General features: G+C 31.7%; 1 protein-coding gene and 1 pseudogene across 3 annotated transcripts in view; one reads left to right on the forward strand and one right to left on the reverse strand.

Annotated features, from left to right (window-relative positions):
* The window catches only part of MDGA2 (MAM domain containing glycosylphosphatidylinositol anchor 2), a 772,964-nt gene that overhangs the window by 452,327 nt on the left and 300,863 nt on the right, over window positions 1–19,774 (forward strand). The window lies entirely within an intron of this gene.
* On the reverse strand, window positions 6,335–6,454 carry LOC120598034 (uncharacterized; annotated as a pseudogene).

The raw sequence follows: 19,774 nt of genomic DNA on the forward strand, positions 1-19,774 counted from the left end.
TTAAAATTTTTATTTTTATTTTGAGGCTTTAATATTAAGAATCTATGTTTTGTATATTGTCAGGTAAAGACTTGAGGTTATTATCTAGGGTCTCATAATTGAAAGGAACAAGATTCCAGTGTACATTCACAAAAAAACTTTAATAAGAATTTTAAAAATGACAATAGGATAAAGAAGTGAGATTGATAAACATTCAAGTGCAGCCCTCCAGAGTCATTTCTTGGTTGTGGAAGGTGTGCTTTTTTTCAGATTATAATCAAGGTATGTGCATGATATCTTAGTCAAATTGTGTGATTAGTTAAACCAGACGAAAACCATCACTCTACATAACCCTAAAGAATGTAGACAAACTCATACATAGTGCTTCAAGGGGAATTTCAAACTTAAATGTATTTGTGGGAAGAGCATTTAACATGAGATTTACTCTCTTAATTCTTAAGTGTACAGTTCAGTATTGTTAGCTCTAGGGACAATGTTGTACAGCAGGTCTATAAATGAATTAATCTTACATAATTGAGACTTTATGTCCTTTGATTAGCAATTTGCCATGTTCCCTTACCCTCAGCCCCTGACAACCACTATTCTATCCTTTATTTCAATAATTTGACTATTTTAGAAACCTTATGTTAAGTGAAATCATGCAATATTTGTCCTTCTGCGACTGGCTTGGTTCACTTAGCATAGTGTCCTCAAAATTTACTTATATTGTTGAACATTGCAGAATTTCCCTCTTTATTAATGTGAATAATATTCCATTATATGTATATATGCACTTTATTCATTTATCTGTTGATAATAATTTTTAAAATATTTTTTTAATTAAAGTTGACATACAATATTATATTAGTTTTAGTTGTACAAACATCATGATTAGGCATTTGTATAATTTATAAAATAATCACGCTGATAAGTCTAATACCCATCTGATATCATACATAGTTATTACAATACTATTGACTATATTCCCCATGCTGTACTTTACATCCCTATGATTGTTTTTACAACTAGCAACTTGCATATCTTAATCCCTTCCCTTTTTTACCTATCCCCTTAATCCCCTCCCATTTAGTAACCATTAAAATGTTCTCTGTATCTGAGTTTTTTTCTGTATAGTTCGTTTATCTTGTCTTTTAGATTCCACATATAAATAAAATTACATGGCATTTGTCTTTATTTGACCCATTTCAGTTAGCATAATACCCTTTAGATCCATCCATGTTGTTGAAAATGACAATATTTCTTTATTTTTTATGGTTGAGTAATATTCCATTGCATATATTTACCATTTCTTTATTCATTCGTCCACCTATGGACACTCAGTTTGCTTTCGTGTCTTAGCTACTGTAAACAATGCTGCAGTGAACATAGGGAAGCATATGTCTTTTGAATTAGTGTTATGAGTTTCTTCAGCTAAATACCCAAAAGTGGAGTAGCTGGGTCCTTTTTTGCCTCTTGTTACAGCCGTTGTTTTAAAGTCTACTTTGTCTGGTATAAATATTGCTACCCCAGCAATATTCTTTGTTTGTTTCCATTTTCATAAAATATCTTTTTTCCATTCTTTTTCTTTTAATATGTGTGTGTCTTTTAATCTGAAGTGAGTTTCTTGTAGGCAATATATGTAAGGGTCTTGTCTTAGCTATTCAGCCACTCTATCTACTTAATTTATTTATATTTGAAGTAATTGTTGATAGATATGTAGTTATTGACATTTTATTACTCATATTTTTTATCTTTTTTTCATATTACTCTTAAAGAAGTTCCTCTAACATTTCTTATAGTACTGGTTTAGAATTGATGAACTCCTTTAGTTTCTTCTTGTCTTGGAAGCTGTTTATCTGTCCTTCAATTTTAAATAATAGCTTTGCTGGGTAGAGTCATCTTGGTTGTAAGTCCTTGCTTTTCATTACTTTGAATATTTCTTGCAAATCCTTTGTGACCTGCAAAGTTTCTGTTTAGAAATCAGCTGACAGACTTATAGGAGCTCCCTTGTAACTGCTTTTCTCTTGCTTTCAAGATTCTCTCTTTGTCTTTAACCTTTGACATTTTAATTATGATATGTCTTGGCATGGGCCTCTGTGGGTTTATCTTGTTTCAGACTCTCTGCTCTTCCTGGACTTGTGTGTCTATTACCTTCATCAGGTTAGAGAGGGTTTGTGTCCTTTATTTCTTCAAATAGGTTTTCAATTCTTTGCTCTGTTTCTTCTCTTTCTGTTACTGCTGCAATGATGCAGATTTGGGTACACTTGATGTTGTCCCAGTGGCCCCTTAAACTATATTCATTTACATTTTTTTTTCTTTTTGCTGTTTTGATTGCGTGTTTTCTGCCACCTTGAGTGCTAAATCACTGATTTGATCTTCTGCTTTATCTAATCTATTGTTGGTTCCTTCTAAAGTATTCTTATTTCAGTTATTGTATTCTTCATTTCTGACTGGATCTTTTTTTTGTTTTGTATCTTTATTTTTATGTTTGATGAACTTCTCAATGAGATCATTGAGCAACCTTATAACTAGTGTTTTGAACTCTGCATCTGGTGGATTGCCTGTCTCTATTTTGTTTAGTTCTTTTTATGGAGCTTTGTTCTGGTCTTTCATTTGGGACACCTTTCTTTATCTTGCCATTTTAGCTTCTTCCCTGTGTTTGTTTGTTTTATATTAGGTAGAGCTGCTATGTCTCCCGATCTTGATAGAGTGACTTTATATAGTGGTGTCCTGCGGAGCACAGTGGCATAATCTCCCTGGTTCACCTAAACTAGGTGCTCTAGCTGTGTTCTTTATGTAGGTTGTGTGTGACCCCATGTTGCAGATGAGCTTTGGTTACTGTCGGGGCATCAGTGAGAAGGATTGACCCTCAGGTTGACTGGTTGTCCTCACAACCAATACACTGCTGTGACTATAGTGGAGAAGCTGTAATGTAGGGGCTTACCGCATGGACTGAGACTCACTTTAGTGGGGTTCTGGTGCCTGCCTAATCTGCCCCTTTGATGTGTCATTTGTGGAGGTGGTTGGGTAGTGTCTGGTGTGGTCTGAAGCTGATCACTGAGTGTGTTATTTCTGGGGCCTTTTGTGGGGAGAGCCTCTGTTGTAGGTCAAGGTTAGTCATTGCCTATGGCCTGCTTGGGATCACGGAGTATGATCTACAAAGTGATCTGAAAATGGATGACACTCGTACTGAGCTTGGATGTACCTGGTAGAGACTAAGTTGCAAACTGAGGTTAGATGCTGTTAATGCTGGACTTGGGGCTTCTTTGTAAAAGGTATAGGGCATGCAAAGATCAACCACTGTTTGTTTGGGGTTTATGAACCTTTGAGTGATTTTAGGAAAGTCCGCAGAGCTAGCCAAGACAGACTGAAAGTTGAGTGGGGGGAGGTCTCAGGAAATCACCGGGGTAGGGCAAACAGTGGTAGCAGGTTGATATAGACTCAGATTTGGAGCCTGTTTGTACGTGGTGGCTGGGCAGGGGGAGGGCTCAACAAAAGAACAATGTCTTATGTCAGCAATTCTGTCTGGGATACAGCTGGCCCTCCAGCCCTCACCCTAAAGCACACAATTAAGTTCCTCTCATTATGTGTTTTTTGAGCTGCTGCCCCAGCACTGGAGCTCAGAGTGAGTGAGTTTGTCAGCAAGTAAGTTTGTATGTAGGTTCTTTAAGAGGAATGCCTGGGAAGAAAGAGAGAGAGAGAGAGAGAGAGAATAGAGCACTGCATCTGGACCACATGGTTATTTAATAGAGCAACCCAAATTCATATCAGCATTGATTTATAAAATTTGTATTACAGGGTTTGATTTCTAATTAACCACGTGGACAAAAAATATTTAAAAATATCCCAAGTAGAGGTCTAACTTGTACCTTTGTTTTTAATACTGTTATCTGCAAAAACAATTATGCATAAATAAAGATTTCTTAACTAGCTTTCAAGGAAATACTGACCATTAATATGTTTTAATTAAAGAATATCGAAGCAGAAGAATTTAATTTAACAAAATAAATAGTGTTTAAACAATGAAAATTCAAAAGTAAGTGATTCTAGAACCTATGAACAAATGTTGCTGTTATATATATCCCTATATATATCCATGTAATTTAAACTTTATTTATATAAAGTACACATATATACTGAATGTATAATAAATATGTGTCTTTGCCCTAAATCAAATAATAGAAGAATTTAAGTCATTATTTATTGATGAAGGGCATTATATCATGGAAGGTTTGTTGATGTCAAACCTTAAAAATCAAATAAGACTGGGAATGCGAAAAGGAGATGGAGATTTCTAGGTAGAGGGAACCATGTATGGCACAGAGTCAGAGAATTCATAGGAGTCAATGTAGACTCATATATTTGCATTTCGAAGACTTGGATTTAAATTCTGATGCTAAACTATTTTGTAGAGGTCATTTAATTTCTAAGATTCTGGTAAATTCCAATGATAATATGATCTGTATCAAAATTATGTTTTGGAGATTTTATGTGCTTGTGTATATGTGTGTTTTGTGAAGTTACTAACCAAATGTAAGTGATCAATAAATATGCTATCAGTTATTGTTATTACTACATTTTTAGCTGTAATTATTATTGTTGCCTGTTTAAGACACTAGAATTATTTCAACATAACTGAAGCACACCTGAAAAGAGGGAGTAGTAAGAATTAGAATAGAAGAAAGGTAATCTGGGGCAGATTATGACCCATTTTATAAACCTCATGAAAACATATGAACATTTTCTGGCAATTGAGAGCATTGAAGTCTGTCTAATTTGGAATATAGAAAGCTCTCTCTTGCTATATTGTAAAGAATGGATATAAGGACATGAGGAATGGAACTGGAAGGAGTTGTGACATAAGGTTGAGATGATGTGTACCTATATTGTGATAAATACATAGAGATCAATATGATAAAATTTGAGATGTATCTAGGTCATTGACCCTACTGGCTTAGACATTTATTAAATTTGGCAGTTGAAATTGGATATATTTATGGTTCTATTCCCTGTAACAATAAATACAGAAGGATGTGCTCATATGTAGGGGAATATGTATAGATATGAATGCTCAGAGAACAACAAAATGTATGCGTCTAGCAAGTGTTTTACTAAACTGGATTTCAGTTCTGGAGATATGTCAGCTGAAGATAAAGAATTAGAAATTATCATCATTTAGATGAAAATTATAGTCATGAAGTAGACAAAATTAAAATGGCGTACTACAATGAGTGAGAACTTACCTGAGGGATATCTACCTATATTTCGATATCAGATGAAATAATCGTAGCTCACCAATACTCAAAAAAGCAGTCTGATTTGTTTGAGAAGTGCATATTTCTTTGTGAATTTCATTCAGTAAGATTAATTTATAACCAGTATGAGCTATAGTTCTTGTAATGTGTTAGTGTTATTTTCAAGTAATTGGAAACACCTGCTATGATTAAAACTATTTTTTTTTTTTTAATTTGACATTAGAGTGTACATCTTTAGTTACTCTCTTAGTCTACTTGGGCTGCCATAATAGAATACCACAGACTGGGTGTCTTGAATAATAGAAATTTATTAGCTCACAGTTCTGAAGGATGGAATTCTAAGACCAAGGTGCTGGCAAGGTTGGTTTCTGGTAGGGCTTCTCTTCCTTCTCACAGTGTCCTTACAGGGGCTTTTCTCTGTGCACACACTCATGATGTCTCTTCCTCTTCTTAAAGGATTCAGTTTTATTAGAATAGACACCCACTCTAATAACCTCATTTAACCTTAATTACCTCATTAAAGTCTCTATGTCCAAATACATTTACATTTGATGGAGAAGAGGGTGTAGAGCTTCAACATAGGAGTTTTGGGGGACCACAATTCAGTTAATAATAGTTACATTATCAAAATGAGTTAAAATTTTAATAAGCTGCATAAGGAAAACTATCAAAAAATTATTATAAGAAAATAAACTACCCTTTAGAATTCTCTGTTTAAGGATATAAGAACTATCCTAATGTCACAAATGGAAGAATAAATTATTATGTGAAGTACCTCTCCACCCTGACATATACTTTAATAGAAAAAGTGGATCTGGCACTTAGTCCTCCTAATTTTTATTTCTCCCACACTAGTTCATGATATATGATGGACAGAAATATAATGTGATTTACCAAGTAAAATATGAAAATAGAAAATAAGCGAGAAAAGGAAGAGAAAAAAATACAAAAAAAGTGACATTCACTTTTTAAATAGGAAAGAAAATTAATAATTGAAAAACAGAATTTTTTAGGCAAGAAAACTCTTGATTTACCTCACAGATTGCAAGGATCTTGTCAGCTTACAATCCCTTATTTTAAAAATATATATATATTTTTTACACCTACAGCACTTGGTCTTCCTAGGTGGTCTCCCATTCGAGTACTAACCAGGCCCGACCCTGCTTAGCTTCTAAGATCAGATGGGATCAGGCTTGTTTCAGGGTAGGATGGTCATAGATGAAAAACAGAAAATTTAAATTGAGTCTCAACTAAAATGGATTATCTATAAATCTAAAATGAGAAGTAGTTAGGTACTGTTTATAAAAATCACAAGTCAAGATTTTCCTAATACACTTATGATTAAGTATAAAGCAAAGTTTAATAAATTAAAGGAATGAAGAATAGAATAAGACAATTATGTAATAAAAAGAGAGGACTAGTTCATTAGACTACAATTTGTGAAATTTGTTAATATAACTGATTAAAGAATATCTCTCAGTCCTAAGATAGTTAGTAAGAAGATATTGCCAAATTAAGAAAATATCCAAATTAAATTATTTTTAAAAATCTCCTCTTTTGATTAAGATAGAATAAAAACAGAACAGTTTATTATCTTACATTTGCATAAAACTACTCAGAACATTTTGATGAGAAATATAGATTTAAAATATTTGACAAGTAAATTTATTTTGATAACTTAATTTAAAATGCTCCACCTGCCTTTGTGTTTTTATAGAACCCATAGAATGGAGCTGTGCTTTAATTGATTTTAAAGTAAAGATGCTATTTATCAGCAATAGCCTATTAGAATATATAATTAAAAACACGTGATTTTATAAAGAAAACTTCAAACTCTTAATGATAGGACTTGAATTAATGTAGATATGCATTATGAACATGATTTAGGTATCTGAATGGTATGGAGATATCCGCTCTTCACAAATATACAATTAATTTAGTTGGAATTACAAACAATTAACAAAAAAACAAGAAAATGTTATGAAAACAAAATAAATATATTTCCCCTCAAATATTATTAAACTACAGTAAAGAATTATTTAGTAAAGATGTAAATAGAAGAAAAACAATTAAAATTTCAAGTGATAGTAAACCATAAAATGAAGCCATAAAAGAAAATATTGATGTTTGAAATTAGCTATTAAAACTTTATGACTCGTTGATTTGGCTCTCCCATGTAACATTGTAAACTTGTAATTATTACTTACTTGCTTACAGTTATTTGTCTGAGATTCATCTTCTTCATGAGAACAGGCACTACATCTTGGTCACAGTTGTTTTTCTGTGGCCTAGGAAAAGGCTAAGCACAGCAGATTCTCAATTAAAATTGCTTATAAAGAAAGTCAACATTGTAATATACAGACTTGTTTTCATCATCTACCAAAACCCCTGGTGGATCTTCATTGCTTATAATACTTCTATGTATTGCTTTAACAACTTTGAACTCCTTGAAGTTTCCCGAATGTATCATGTTCTCTTATACCTCTAAGGGCTTGTTGTTCCTTCTGCCTAGAGCAGGTTAGCCTCTGTTCACTTTTCTAAACTCAGTTCAAGCATCCTTCTATATATCGACTCTTCAGACAGAATTTGTTGCTCTTTCTGCCTGGGTTGCTGTATAAAACTGAATAGATTTTGTAATCACATTTCTGTAATATAGCTTTCCCCAATAGTTCCCATAGCGCCTGCCACATGACAATGTTTATTTTTCTGTTTTTTTCTGCTGCACTGAATGGTGAGCTCTTCCAAGATAGTCTACAAGTGGTAGACATGAAATACTTTTGTAGAGTAAGTAAATTAACTAAACAATTCATTATATATATATATAATGTCTCTAAGATCACAAAGTTAAAAAAAAAAGACAATATAGTCAAAACCTCACTGGCACAATCCCAGGTTTAAATATCTATGAACAGTGAAAAATAGTCGATGTTAGTCTGGTGCTTCTCAACCAAGTATAGATGCATTTAAATGTTCTTTATTTATGAAAGGAAATAATAACTTTAAAGAAGGCCTGGGGATTCGATGGATTGCCAAATGTACATTTTCTATGTTAAACCAGAAAATGACACCATTGTGCCAGTTACTTTAAAATGTCATAGTGGTTTTTTAAAGGACTTTAATACTATTTAATGTCATTAAGTTTCTTTAAATCCAAATAAAGATATACATGGACTATGTTTTTGGATTACAGAGCCTACAACATCCTGTTTTTTCAATGTGTGCTTCTTAAGCAATATATCTCTGGGTTACATTCCAAAGAGGAATCATTTTGTGACAGCATAACTGGATTTGATGAAACCGTTTTTGTTCATGTATTTGTAGTTAATCTGCTAAGCATTTCTATTAACCTTTATTCACAAACAATTTACAAATAGAAAATTAGTATAGCAAGTTTTAAAAATATACATATATCATAAATAGGTATAAAATTTCTGAAGTAAAATAGATTCTGAAGTAATTAAAGCATCTATCTGAAATAAATATTATCACTAAAGAAACTACCCCCATTTGTACAATAAGAAATCACCTATTTTGCTCTGTATCATTTGTCATAATGAACACTGGAAGAGAATTCTGTAAAAGTAGTAATACTTTTCATGTAAATTGATCTTTGCCTTTGCCAAGAACATAAGATAACTACTTACTTTTTCTTCCAGTTAGACCCAAGATTTCCTTAATTATTTTAATGAAAGCAATGTGATGTTATTTGATATCATTTATTATTTTCATTTATTTTTTCTAGTGTATGAAATTGAAAGGATTTATAACACATGCTTTGGGCCTTAGTATTACTAAAGAAAAAATATTTTTGTGCACTTGGAGTTTTTTTTATTATACAGTTCATATTTAAATCTCTAGTAATTTTTCCATAATCTCTTTAGAGACAATGACTTTCAAGATTATGAAAATTACTGTTTTTATAAAACTAAGAAATTGTCTGTTATGATTTTTTTTAAAATTGCTTTAACTATGAAAGGGGTCATGAGCCAATGGCTTATGAAGTATATGGCTAGATTTTCATACGTAGATTTAAATTAGTCTACAGATGTTAAGCTGGTATGTAATATGTCAGACATCACATCTTTTGATATTTCAATTTAGATATACATAAAGAATCTTAATGAACAATAAAGTAAAAAATTTGTAGGGTCATGACAAAATATCATAATCTTTTGTTCACCTTTCATCAACAGCACAAAATTTTATTTTGAAACAAGTCTATAGGAAACTATAGAATGTTTTATCCATTTGCCATCTTAATGTGATAACTCTATCCAACTCTGTCGTACAAATTCATAATAATGTGTCAAAGTTCTAATGAAGTATGAAGTATATAGGGCTATTTCCCCCTAAACAAAGTATTTATAGTGTTCAGTTTTTGAATTCTTGTAGAAAGAGCATTGAAGTTCAATGATTTGTTCTTGAATCATCGTTATGCCATTTTTGTCAAGTCACTCAACATCTCTGAACCTATTAGTAAATAGTCTCTTATATGTGAAATGTCAAATGCTTATACAATGTCTGGCACATAGTAGGTTCTCACAAATGATAGCAAATAATTCAGTATTATTTGTTATGGTTTATGATTTCTTTCCTCACTGTCAATCTTTTCAAATACTATTTCTTATTTTTGTTGCTGTCATTTTTCCTTTTCCAATTTACTTCTGGTTAACTGAGGATTTGCAATTAAACCAAGAAGCAACTTATTATTTTATCTAAAGGCATGGAGTTAGATTAGAAGCCAAAGGAAAGCCACTGAGCCCCATGAATACAGGGGATAAAATTTTGTTTGATCAGAAGCTCTTGGTGTTTATGTATGAATGCTAAGATTTGTTCCAGTGGTTATAATATAGAGTAGATTAACTCCGGATAATAGAAGTATTATTATATTTATCTACCATTTGACATTTCTTTAATAATATACTGTATTACCTTGGCCTGACTGGAACATAAATGAAGGCGGGCGGTTCTGTAACAATATGCATAATTTATTTTATTTTTTTTAATTTCTAGATAGCTTTTTAATTTAATATATTTGATTTATAATTATTAATTTATAAAATATAATCATTCTAAAATTCTTTAATCAAAATAGAATCTATATAAGTTGAGAAAAACTATAAAAATATTTTGATTTAATAAACTATAGAAAAGCTTGTCTATTATAATTATTGTCATTTCATCATAACTATCAAGTAGGAAGACTCACTGTGTTTTATTAGTAAATATTAAACATGTCAGTTCTTAAAATAATATTGTTTACTTTATTCCTAATTAGATTCAAAGGTTCAAATCTCAGTAATAAACTTTTTGTTTATGTATTTAAATAACAGTTTATTTTCATGTTAATAATATTTGGAAATCTTTAGCAAAATAGTTGGTTATGAATAAATGTGAATTTTTATTAGTATTTATAGGCAAATGAAAGCAACAGAAAAATTTTGAAAATTGTAGATGCACTGTGATTTTAAGTATATAAATATCTGTGGTGTTTTAAGAACAAAGACAGTATTCTTCTATAGTTGTTAAATTAAAGTTGTCATATATTAATTATGATCATATTGATGAACTCAAATTGAGTTTTAATATGCTCAGCATGCTTATTTTGAAATATGTAAATAAAGCAAAGTAGCTTTTAAATTGTTTCCTATCACTCTACTACACCCAATTTGAAGAGGATTTTTAATATCTTAATCCCTTAAATTAATTGCTTAATTAATTAACTTTCCTTTGATATTCCTCTGAATGAACCAAAATCAGATCAATTAATCTTATAACTAATGAGACAATGAATGCCTGTGTTTAAGTCTCATTTTATTTTACTTACATCTGTAAACATCAGTCAGGTCTAAATGTTGCTGAGGTTTAACAGATTGAAATGCTTTAGGTGAATGAGTTCTCAGTCAAAGGAAAAATCTTCTGAGGTATATACAACTTTCATTGAATTTTGCTTGAAGGCAGAATTTCTTTCATTAGCTTTATTAGCATTTTATTATTTTGCTGTGAAATTCCAGCTTCTTAAATTTAACATATAAATATAATTTAAGGTGAATTAATTTGAGTTTGAGGCAGTTGATTAAAATTAAAGTTTGTTGATAGCTTAATATCAGGCTTTAAAATTTAGCAAGCAGGTTTAATATTGTATGTCAACCATATTTCAATAAAAAAATTAGCATGCACATTTATTAAACATATCTCCTTTTCTAAAACTTAGTTGAGTTATATTCTGAACTATGTAATATAATGGTATTTTTAAAAACCTTTTTAGTAATAATTTTAATTAATATTTTTTTCATCAATTACCTAATAAAAAGACATAGAGTTTTGGAGAAAGACATCAACCAAGCAAAAGAAAAAGAGTAGCTTATACTAGTTGAGTGGAATACTCAACAAAAGAATCTAAAGAGTTGTGTATTAATTTGGTAGCATTTTAGTCAAATTATGGTAAGGAAAGGATGACAAATTATATGGCATAGAAAAGTTATTGAAAATTAAATGGAAATTTAATTATAGTTAATATGTTAAGCTTTATAATGGGATTTTATCCCAACATAATGTAATGGGTGGACTACAAGACTTCCTTCACATATCCGGAACATTCCACATGCATATGAATGCATACATGGCTTGACAATCTCATTCTGAAAACTTAAGACAGCATGTCCACTTTGCCTTTGTAATTAGAATCATGGCCCTGATTTCTAGTCCAAAGTAATACTGTGGAGTATCTTTAAAAAGGAAAAAAAAAAAAAATGTGTGCTTTTTTCCCCCCTTAGATGAGACAAATGAAAAAGAAAAACCTCTATTCTTTGGTAACTTAAGAAAAGCTTTACCTTCTGTATCTGATGATGTCACTCAATGTTGAAAATGAAAGTTTTAAATTTCAGATTTTTTCCTGTTGCCTGATTCCCTGCAGTAGCTCATTTTATTATTGTTTTCTTGCTAAGAATTATATATAAACTAATATGGAACGATACCAACCCATTTGACTAATTTATAAATAAGTAGCCATCAGTCATTTTGATTGACAGCCTCTAGTTCTGCAGAAACATAAATCTGACCAAAATCAATTATTTGAATCCTTATGGACAAAAATCTTAGATTCTTTTATTATTCTCAATAGCAGAACACCAGTCCCTCACTTCCTTTTCTTGTATGTTTTGGAAATTTGAATGGAATTCATAGACAACTACACAGCAGGTAAAAGAAGGGCATGGCATAAGGCAGGAAATTGACATGGTGAAGTCACCCTTAAGTTGGTCACATTTCTGTGATGTTTATAATGTTCTTGCTGAAATCCTCAATATTTTGATAGAGACTACTATATCTCTTTTGTTTAAGAGGCAAAGAGTTACTATTAGGCTTCTTAAAAACAAACAAACACACACACACACACACACAACTTCTTAAAAATTCCATAAAACGAAAAGCAAACTGAAATGGTAGAAAAAGGAAGACAGTTGTTAATTAAAGAGATGTAGGCCCAATCCCATAGTATCAGGCAAATTGCAGATGCACAGGTCTTATAAAATGTCTAAGATATTGAGAATGTTCAGTTGAGAATGGAGAAATGGTAGAGATACTTATTTGTAAACAGTGCACATGGCTAAATACAGTGGAAATGTACATTTTGTCTAATTGAAATATATAATAAAAATAGACACAGTTGTGCTGGAAATGTAATTAAGTTGTTCACTTCTGACATTACAGAGGCAGCAGTCACCCACTATTTCAAAGCTGGTCTACCAAGATTCTCAGCTTTTATTGGATTTTGAATATAAATGAAAACAATTGCTTTTAGAGTAATATCTCACATATATCATTACTTGTTAGGTAGGAAATCTAAATCTTTTTCTAGAATTGACCACTCAAGTATTTCCAATAACTCCCTGAGATGCTTACATGTATGGCTAGAAAGTGTTTTAGCCCCTCTGATCTAATGTCCCAAAGAGGAATAACTTAATCAGAGCAGTGCCTAGCATGGAAATCTCTCAGTTCTTCCACTCTTGCCTCCTTTCTGCTCCTTCTGGCTCTGCTAATTTGTCTCTTGTGAGAATGCTCACTGCTACTGATTTTCTCCTCTTGGTGAACCTCCAGGGCTCTTCTCCCTCACTACTCAGAAAGCCCTTTCTGCTTTTCATGATCTGCTGGCTCAGAGGTGCTTCCCACAGCAGAGCCTATATAAAAAGATAGAGGTGCAGAGAGAGGTTAAGCAACTTGCCTTAAATTGCAGTATTAGTAAATACCAGAGCACATATCTTGGTGATTACCTGGTTCTCCTTGTAACCAGCAGTAAAATTGATTCTTATTCAACTTTAATTGGAATCGGTTTAATTCAGTTACTTTTTAAATAGATATCAACTTCAGAAATAATAATAGGTGATTCTCAGAAGTGGAGCACACATGTGGTGACTGGTCAGACTCTACATTTGAGAATATCGCTAATTTCTCCCCTAATTTTTAGAGAGCTAACTGCAGACCATGAGGAAATGGCAGCTGAAAGCAGAATCCTGTGTGCTGGGTACTTGGCTAGATTGCCTGATATATTCTAGCTGACAGAAATTGTCTTGTCTGTCCCTGTTGATTAGTTTTTAAATTAATAATTAGAACGAGGACCATTTGGTCATCACTGGGAGGTACAAAGCCATTAGGCATGCACAGGAATTGTGTATAAAACATTCTCTTTGCCTCAGGTGAGGTTTTCGTTGAGCTGAAGCTGGTTTGTTTTTGTATATATATGTATATGCAAGTTTTGCTCCTTCAGGCTTTGTTGTCTAGACTGGGATGTAGGTTCCTTTCAGTGGTGTCTCATTTTGAGGTATCTTTATTCTATTCTAAAGCCTTATTTTTATACAATGTGTATTAAAGATGTCCTGCCCAATACTAGAAGCTGCCAATGCTTGTGTTGTGGATGAGATAACCAATGTTGTTAAAAGAAGGAAAACATTTCACATTTCCTTTGAGAAGACAGAAAAAATAAGTAATTAATATATATATTTTAGACTGATGAAATAAGTACATGTGCATCGTTATTAAATCTCTTTTTAAAAGTTTATAAGGATAAATTAAGGATTAAAATAGTAAACAAGCCTGCTTATAAAGCTGAAGAAATTAAAACTTAGAGCAAAAGGTGTATATTGACCTCCAAAAATGGAACTATGTTGAGGTTTAACCACCAATGCTATTCTGAGATATGAAACAAGTAGGACAAAAATGTGTGCTTTTATCCTGTCTATCAATAAATAAGGGGTTAGGTTTAGAACAAGGGTTTATTGGAAGGCTAACAAGCTCTAAGTGTCAGGGCTCATAGCTGCAAGAGTAACAGAATGCTACTTTGCCTCTTGATATATTAATTTTGGCAGAGACCAGAAGGCTGAGATCAGTTTAGAAGCTACCAAGTACCTGTGGCAGAGTGAGCTGCTAGATCATCTATGCCAGCATTGGAGACCCCCAACTTTAGTTTCATTAGCAATTCAGATTGGTACCTGGGAATGGAAGACAAGGAGACTTTTGTTAAGAGGGCTTTGTTGATCCAACAGAAGGATAAGAAGGTGATGCTTCTTTCTTTCCTCCAGCCAAGTGAGAACTTCAAGAGTTTGGCTCTAAGATCTGCAGACGTTTCTATTTACAAAAGATGAGGCTTAATTTTTCCCTACCTCTCCTCCTTCAATTTTCTTCTCTACAATTCTGAAGTGGCTAGCCCATTTGGCTAGAGAAGTAGAAGGGAGGAGTCAAAGAATGAAGTAAGCAAAGAGAGAAAAGGGGTCTAAGTAAACCCTTCTCCACCTCCACCATTCTCCATCTGTTTCCCTTAGACTTTCAGGATATCAAGCCTGGACTGGTACACAACTGGAAAGTATGAAGAAACTCTAAATTAGAGAGTTCACACTTTTTTTTTAATTGAACTGGCCCTTTTAATTGCAGAAATAGAACTGTTCTTGTGATTGACTACAGGGAACTAAAAATGCTGTGAAATATGCCCCAAATTTCATCAAATAGCAGGAAAAGATATAACATATCACATAGGCTTTAGGGAACAGTGGGAGACAGAATACAGTTGATTTATAACTACCTCTATTAAAGAGTGCTAATTCAATAAACCATTATCTAAAGCAGGAGACTTCAGCTCTGGCTGATTTAATCTAACTAACTAACTAATAACTAACTAACTAAATAAATAAATAAATAAAATTGATTTTTTATAGACCTGCATTGAGGACATGAAATGAAATTTAGAAAACAGGGACCAAAGAAGCTAAACAATATAGAGGGACACGCCCCCAATTCCTCCACAAACCACTGAAGTCAGCGCTGCCACTTCTGTAGCCATGACACACTGAATTTCCCAGTGAGCCCTGCTGTTGCTCATATTAAACACAGGATGCTGTCTCTAGCACAATTTCTCTTTTATTCCAGGAAACTCAATATTGTTGCTGCTACCACCACTAGAATGGATACTTCTTGGTCCCTACTTATTTGCGTCAATAGATCCCGATTCAAAGTTTATGGTGGATGCATCCAATTGGATGAATCTGTGTCATGTGCCCATACTCTAGCTACAAAAGAGGCTGAGAAAGAATCTACCATTTTCATGTTTTTTGTTGGAAACTAGGAAATATCCAAAATATAGAGTGGAGTTCAAAGATTAGCCCCCATACTTGATGGGAGCTAGCCACACGTATTTATTTCAAACCTTTACAAATCTGAAATCAGAGAACCATAATATAAGATGTTCAATGCTGAGGCCATCTTTGACTCCTCAAAATTGTTTCCTCTTCTTTTTAGTTAGCCTGATCTCAGCGCTCATGGCTGGGAGAATTGCATACTTGTCATTTATAGAGCCTCTGTTTGCATATTGTCCACTATAAAATAAAATTTTATTAGGTTTCAGAGTTAAAACAACAAACTGTCTATTTATTTGATGATTTATTTATGACATCACCTCCAAAATATTATTTGTACATAATGAACTCAATATAATTTCTCTTGTAAACTTTCTATTTTTTTATTTGACAATTTCATTGTATCTACAATAGTATCATGGGTTATTATACAGCCATTTAAACAAAATTACTTCCCTCCATTTCTATTGCCACCATTCAAGTCATCCAGACACCTATAAGAGTCATTTAACTGGTCTCCTCATATTCACTATTGCTTCTTTTCAATGTATTGTGGGCATCGCAGCTGGAGCAACTTTTATTAAAGTTAAATTTGTTTACATAGCACCCTATTTAAAACCCTTCAAAGGCTTCTCACTGCCTACTATACTGCAAGACCCTGTTTGCACTGAGCCTTGTCTACCTCCTGAATTTCACCCTAGATTTCTTTTTTTCCCTGCATGTGCTTCAGCCATGCTGCTTTTGTTTCAGTTCCTGGAATTCACAAGGCTTATGTTCATTTCAAGGGCTCAGAATACTCCACTCTTTGCCTGAGATTCTCTTCAGCCAGCCCTAACCAAATCTATCTGTATGCACCACTTCCTCAGGAATATTGTCCCTGATGCTATAGACGGGCATGTGTTCCCTTTTTACATATTCTCATAGCCCCTTATACCTTCCTCCTAGAACTTACTATATTATAATTAAGTGGTGTATAATAAATTAAATATTTAAGTAACTAATTATTTAGTGTTTATTTCACTAGAATATAAGCTTCACAAGGGTAAAGTTAATGCTGGTCTTTTCTTCCCTCTTCCTCCCTCTTCCTTTTTTTTTTCCCTTTCTTCCTTCTTTTCTTTTTTTTCTTTATCTCTTTTTCTTTTTCTTCTCTCTTCCTCTCTCTCCCTCCACGCCCCGCACCCCATTCCTTTTTTTTCCTGTTGAAAACTCAGTACCTAGAGTAATGCCTGGAATATATTAGATGCTGATTAGATTGCACTTCAATGAATGAATGAGAAAGTGAGGGATACAGTGAAGAATATATGAAGAATATATGAAGTTTATGAAGAATGTATGGTGTCATAAGACAATGTTCCTGATATAAGCAAGAAACACATTTTAAATCATATGCAATCTGATTTTTAGACTGGAAGAAAACAGACCCAATTTACTAAAATTTTAATCTAGATTGTGGGTGTCATTTTTAAGATCCTTTCTTGCATTTTTCCATGTTTTACTGTTATGCTTGATAGATGGCTGTTAAGGAACAAAAAATGTTTAAGGTAATATTTATAATATTCCATTGATACTTATTATTACTTGCAAATATTTTTTTACGAAAAAGATACACAGTTTCAACTTAGATACACCTGTACCCTTTATATTAGTTTGGTGAATTGAGACACTTTTTTGTCGATATTGCTAAAAATATATATATATCTATATTGATTTTGTTGTTAATTTATGCAATGCATATGGCCTTATGGAAAATACTTTCGTGAACTTTTTTTCACAATATAATTTGCTAAATTATAATTAGAAATTAAGTTCATTATTGAAATGCATATTTTCAGACTCATTTCTCATAGTAGCTAAATAATGGATTAAAGAAATGATATATAATTCCATGTGTTATATTTTGTTTTCCATAGACATTAGATTTATATTAGGAATAATGATTATGTTAGTATAAGTAATATAACTTATTGAACTACATACTTAGAACACAAAGCTGTATTTATTAAGTGGAGATATTTTCTTACAATTATAAAATTAAATTTGATATTCATTCTAGATATAATAATTATGAACAAAAGAAAGAATTGTAGATGAATTTTTATGGCAGTGAATGTAAAAGTTTTAAATAACATTTAGCAAATTAATTAACCAATAGACTAAAACTACAGTAATTACCAAAAAAGGTTTATTCAAGGAATACAAAGTTGTCTCACTTTCTGAAAATGTGTAAACACACTATCAATAGAAGTTTTAAAAGCATTTAATGAAAATTCGCCATCATTATTAATTTTAAGACAGATCTCCGAACAAATTAGAAGTAGAAAAGGAACTATTTAAATCAAGACTATTCAATTAAAAAAAAATTTAAATGACAAAAAGAGAAAACAAATAATTTCAATTAAATTAGTTTCCAGATATGAATGCTTGTTTTCACTATTTTTTTTTAATGTAGTCTTGGATTTCCAGCAAATGTTCTAAGAAAAAAAATAAAATTATTGATGTTAAAGGGGTCAAATATGGTGACAGAAAGAAATCTATGAGAGGTGAACACATAATGTAATATATATATTCCTTACTGTTAAATTGTACACCTGAAATTTACTGGATTTCATTGACCAATGTCACCATAATAAAATAAATAAATAAATACATACATACATACATACATACATACATACATAAAATTATTGATGTAAACTTTAAAAACAATGAAATTGTGCTGATAAAATTATAAAATAGAAAATATTTTAAAACACAAATGTATATTTATAATGTCAATATTATAACATATATAATATATAATAAATATATAATTATGTTTTAAAATATTTATATATATACCATAATAATCTAGAAAAAATGTTCTAGAATGTTTGGAAGAATATGAAAGTAATTAGATATGAGTTAAGTAAACAGAAATTAATAGCTCCATGTTTGTAATAAACATGGCAATAAAAATATTTCACTCAATTTTAAAAACAACCATGACATATTTAGGAAAAGTATTAGAAATGACAAAAAATCCAAAAGGAGAAAGTATGAATTTAAATATAAAAATGTAATATCCATTCTCAATGAAAAGACATATCATGTTTTCCAATAAATACATCTAACGTGAAACATACCATATTAATAAATGAATCTAATAAAATTCCAATTCCTAGAGTTTTATTTTTATTATAATTTTTTAATTTGAGTATAAGAAAATAATTTAGAAATTAACTGAAAGACAGAAGCCTGAGAATGACCTAGAAAGTATGAGTAGAATGGCAGTGAGAACCTGGGACAGAGTGAAGTTATCTTAATAGAATTCAGAAAAAAACTACTATATCATAATGATATAATCATACTATATCATAATGATATAATTTTGCACAAGAATAGACAAAAATCATACAACAGAAAAGATAAACCAGAAATAGATCTCAATATATGTGAGAATTTAATATGTGATAAATTGGTATTTAATTCATTGTGATACGTAATATCAAATGGTGCTGCTGTTAATATATATCGGAAAGAAAATAAAATTAGACATCTAAATTACATGATATTCAAAATTTAGTTCTTCATGGAGTAAAGACTTTATATGTAATCTAGGAGAAAACTAGGCCTACTTCACCATACAATCAAAGCGACACGCAAAACGGTAATCATATTTTATTACATAAAATTTGTTTTGTCTAAGAAAAATATGTTAAGCAAATTAATAGAAAAATAATTATCGAAAGGTTACAATCTACAATATACGAAGAGATTTTAGAGTTTTTAAAGGAAAAGGCAACTAACAAGAAAAATAGACAAATGATGTAAGTTGGCAGTTCAAGTAAGCAAAAGTCAAGGTGGCCATTTAGCAAACGAAAAGATTCCTAAATTTAATAGTTGTGCAAGTGCAACCTAAAGTGACAGTGAGCTACAACC

Source organism: Pteropus medius, unplaced genomic scaffold (genome assembly GCF_902729225.1).
Source record: "Pteropus medius unplaced genomic scaffold, Ma_sr-lr_union100, whole genome shotgun sequence".
Classification (NCBI taxonomy): domain Eukaryota; kingdom Metazoa; phylum Chordata; class Mammalia; order Chiroptera; family Pteropodidae; genus Pteropus; species Pteropus medius.